We start from the raw sequence: 5,134 nt of genomic DNA, 5'->3' as shown, positions 1-5,134 counted from the left end.
AGTCTTGCCTTCTCGTGATGTATGACAGCCACAGTTTTGTCATTTTTGCTTTCAGAGAATGTTCAGACTTGATTTGCTCTGGGACCCACTACTTGTCTTTCTGTTGGCCCATGGTATCCGCAAAGCATTCCTCCACCACTATATTTCAAACAAATGTATTTTTCTTCTTCACCCATGCACAGTAGTACAGAATATAATAATGTGGAAAATCTTGGTCTTGGCTTCCAGTGACCCTTACAACTAAGGATCTTTTCTAATTCCTCTAGATATTGCTAGAGGTTATTTTCCTGCCTGCAGTCCATATGATACCCCATCTTTGCCAACATATCAGTTCTGTTAAGACATCCAGTAAAAGGGTTAATCTGACCCATGAGCAAAGGGTATGGAGAGAGAGACCTCTCTTCGGTGAGCTAGACCTAAGACAGTGTAGGGCCGGCCTGACCTACATCCTCTTCCCAGGGATCCAGATTAAACCTTCTGTCGAACTCCTGAATAGAAGTGCAGAAAAATGGCATTCCAGTAAAGGAAATTGGGCCACCTAATTGACCTACTTATCTTTGTGTTTTTTGAGAACACAATTCATTATATGACTAATACTATGACAGCTTTCCATGTTCTCCTTCTTACGTCAAAAATTACATACTAGCTTTGGCCATTGTTCTCTTTGTAACTCTTCTCTTGCAGCTGGAGGTTAACAGGAAATCTTGAGGCAGAATGTGAACAATTGATTAAGCTGCTGAATGTGAGGTAGAAAACCAGTGCATTTTTTTTTAAAGAATGAGGCTTTTGGGAAAAAAAAGAACTAACCACACATTGAATCCTTTAGTAACTGATTAGTTTTCTAGCTAATTAGGACATACGAGTGGGCATAGCTTTGCCACTTTTGTTTCTTTCCAATATCATTTGCCAAGAAAGGGAGTAAAGCTTTTTTTTTAATCACTTCAGCTATCTGATTTTCTTTTTGTAGTACTTAGCTGTGCTCTACCCCAGTGGTTCTTAACCTTTGTTACTCGGATGCTTTTGAACTGCAACTCCCAGAAACCCCAGTCAGGACAGCTGGTGGTGAAGGCTTCTGGGAGTTGCAGTCCAAAACTCCTGAGTAACCCAAGGCTAAGAACCAGTGCTCTACCCCACACTTGCTCTTAGCTGTATGCCTGGACCATTTGAGCCCACCTGCGATACAAGTTTTCATCCTTCTAGGACAGCAGTCCTAGTAACGGATCTGAAATATTTCCTCTACCTGTATAGACAACTCATAATCTTCCACAGATTATGATGGTGTATAGATTGATGTTAAACTGCTACACTAAAAGTGATGCCAGAATGGAGATGAAAAGTTCATCTATGATTCTATTCCAAAGCTTCTTCTATGCCTCTTTTCAGCTCTAAAGAGAAGAAAATAGTGGCCAAAATTTCTGAAAATTCTACCTCTTACTAACCCAATTAAAAAAAAAATACTCCCCCCTTCTTCCTTACTTACAATCTCATCCCCTTATCTTTACCTTTTCTTTATCACACTAGGCAATGCAGATTGTAAAGCAGAAACACGGTTTCTATCATGTAGTGTTCATTGATGATCCTGTTGCCTGGCAGCACCTTTCTTTCCCTGAACTCGTATAAAAATCCTGGTTAGGTTAAATTAAATAATAATTAAAGTGTTCAATTACATTAGAAAATGGTGCCAACTTAATTGATAACATAACTGTTTAACACTAATGTATTCACTGCCTCGCTAACACTCCTGTAGCTTTCTGCAGCCTAGTTTCTAGGCCCCTGTAACATACAGCTCTGCTCTCACCTGTCCGTCACTGCTGGGCAGGGGAACATCAGCCAATGAGAGGACAGAGGGTGGTGCAGAAGGGGGAGGAGCTGGAGTATATAAGGTGTGTGTGTGAGATGTGTGTGGGGAGTTTTTTTGGAGTTGAGGAGATGAGAGAAATTGATTGAGTGAGATAGATTTGTGAGAGATAGTCAGTGAGGGAAAAGTCTGTGTGAGGTACATTAAATGAGAAACTTGATTTACAACTTGATTTACTACCTGTGATTTACTCCCTTTTATTCTGTCAAATCAATAAACAAGGTTTTGTTTTAGAAGAAACACTTGTCCTTTGTGACTACTGAATAAACTTTGGTGGCAGCAGTAGAAGAGTAGTGAGCACTCTAGGAAGCCTGTATTGGTAGGGGCTTCAGAGTGGCCCGCTACAGCCCCATTTTTAATTTTTTTATAGGTGTCAGTGGTTACTGGGCAGTTGAATATTTTCCCTTTTCTATTAATAGAGGCAGTAGATTAGCTCCTAATTATTTTATGTTCAAAGAACTATTTTACTATTTAAGGGCCATTTAGTTTTCCAGTGAACGTTGCTAAACCTTCTGATATCCTGTGGGGAAAAAACTAATTCCCGTAATAGCAAATCATATTCCCAATACATCTGCAGCCATAATTTGCCATTTTTATATAGTTTTGTTTGTCTTAGCCAGAAAGGGCAGGTTTTTTAGAAACAAGAAGTGAGCATCTGCACAGGCTTTGCCATTCTTGGCCAAAAATATTATTTTTTCTTACTGGGTGTGGGCCTATGGGCCATACTTTGCTGTGAAACAAACCAATCCCCCCACCTATACAGAACATAAAGTTACATAACCAGAACTTAGTTATGTGGGGACACCTGCCTTAGTTACATCCAATTTGGATTACTGTAGCACATTCTGTATTGGGCTGCGTTTGGAAAGGTCATTGAAACTTCAGCAGGTCCAGGATGTTTTGGCTAGTTTAGACCTAGCTACAAATGAAAAAGAAAATCCTGGTTTCATCAGCTTTACTGGCTACCATTCTGCTTCTCGACACAATTCAAAGTGATATTTTTAACCAGGCCACTTGATGGACTATCCCTCTATACCAATCCTCTGAGACGTTAAGATCTGCAGAGGACTTTATCTCAACCCCATTGCCCTCATACGTGATGATGACACAGGAGGGGGGCATCTTTGGTGGCTGGTCCCAGGCTTTGGAACTTCCTTCTACAGAAGACCAGGCTAGCCCCCTTCCATTTGTCCTTCTGCCAACAGGCAAAGACAATCCTTTTCAGGTAGGATTTTAATACCTAAAGTTTGCAAACTGCTAGCAAAAACAGATTTTTTCTAAGGAGAGGATTGCTCTTTTATCCTTTTGAAATATGTCTTTTAACTGGTTTTTATTGAGTGTTTATTTTTCTCTCTTTCAATAATTAATATATGCTGGTGTTTCATATTTTTGATTTTTATATTTTGTAACTATTTTAGTATTTGTGCTTTCTAAACCTCTTCCAAGCCACCTAGAGTCTCTCTACAGAATTGGATCACATACATACATGCATACATACACACCCCTTTTGGAAGATTAAAAACAGGCTTTTCCTCCCACAGCTTCATCAGAGCTTGGGGAGCCTATATGCTTGTAAAATACTTTAAACATCAATTGTCTTACCATATCACTCCAGCAACATCTCAGATTTACTGCATCAGTTGTATACTGTATTTTGTCAGTTTGTTTTTAGTAAAACTTACTGTTTAGTATGCCACCATTTTACAACTTCCTCTCAAGAACTGCAGTAACACCTTTTATTTTAAGCTATGCATTTGACTAAGAACTGCAAGCAGGTGATGTCCTAAACATATGGTTTCTATCTTTAAACTATCATATTTGCATGCCTTGCAATCGCTGTTAAGACATTCTTTAAGTCAGTGATAAAGAAGTGACAACTGTAAGTATATTTTGTCCCTAATATGGGTTTCTTAACTTACATCTACTAGAAAAAGAAAAATGTTTTGCATACTGGTGACAGTTACATTCCAATGCCCACAACAAACTGGGACAAAAACCTGTGATTTTTCTCACTGTCTCTTGCCAGCAGTAGTGGTGTAAAATTCCATTAAATGGTTTTCATTAAAAGATGCAAAACATAAAACTGACAATTGGAAGGTTTATTTAAATTTGATCCTAATTCGTTTTTAAACACAAATAGCAAGGCTGCACATAAGTGTTAAGGCTGTTCTCTTACATACACTTACTCAGCGAATCATGCTTCCAAGTAAACATTCCTTGTACCAACCTGCACATCATGTAAAATTATTTTTGCACCAAGAAGCATACATTTCAGAATGAATGTATGCAAGCCATTTATTATACTGATGGAATTAGAAGACATCAATTTATTTGTTACTTAAAATTGTCAAGTGAAATATTAGCATGGTTCAGCTAATGGCCCAACCCTAAAATTTGACACAATTGTTACTGTGGCCACAAGGCAAGACACATACTTAATAAGCAATAACACCTAAATAAGAAATATCGATTTTAATTGTGTAAGAAGTTACGGTGATACTGATAGATCTGGTAGTTGAACGGACATCCCTCATTGTCTTGACACTTCACCTCTTATCTACCATCCTGGGAACATCTACAGTCAGAGCATCAGCTTTTTTTTTCCTTGTTAAAGGTTTATATTGATTCAGAGCTCACTAGTACAGTACTCATCTCTAATCTTTTCTATTTTGCCTAAAGGCCTTAAAGGGGAAACAACGTGCAGCAGCGCTTGTCATGGCGCAAAACTAACAGCCAGCTGGTTGTCTTCCCCATTGTGAAGAAACCTCTAGGTAAAAGCAGGCAACAGGTTCGGGAATTTTAACATTTGACATGTCTCTCTTTTTACAAATTCAAACACTTGGCGCTGGGCGACCTCTAGGAAAAGAGCACATAAGAGCCCTGAGGTATCAGATCAAAGCCCTAAGGAGCTTTCTCCGGCCATTGTACTCCTCCCTCCGCTTTTCAGAGGCAAGCTCTCTCTCATCCTGGATGTTGGTAGTAGACTGCGTCCATGAACATTTCTTTCTTAAAAGGTCTTGCTTGAGGGAGGTTAATCCACGATTCCCCCGCACACAAACACACACCCCTCCTCCTCTCCACGCTGGGGTATACACTTCCCTTCCGGGCTCAGCTCCCACGTCCTCCTCCTCCTTTACGGGCCCCTCCGCAAACGTTCCCGAAGCTCCTCAGAACTACACTGACCAGCACGCACCGCTTCGCAACCAGAAAAGATTCGCGGGGCCGCGCTGCATGCTGGGCAACGTGGTCTGAGCCGTTTCTCCGCTCGGAAAAGGG

The sequence above is a fragment of the Pogona vitticeps genome, chromosome 1 (genome assembly GCF_051106095.1).
Source record: "Pogona vitticeps strain Pit_001003342236 chromosome 1, PviZW2.1, whole genome shotgun sequence".
Classification (NCBI taxonomy): Eukaryota; Metazoa; Chordata; class Lepidosauria; order Squamata; family Agamidae; genus Pogona; species Pogona vitticeps.
Note: the sequence above shows the minus strand (reverse complement) of the source record.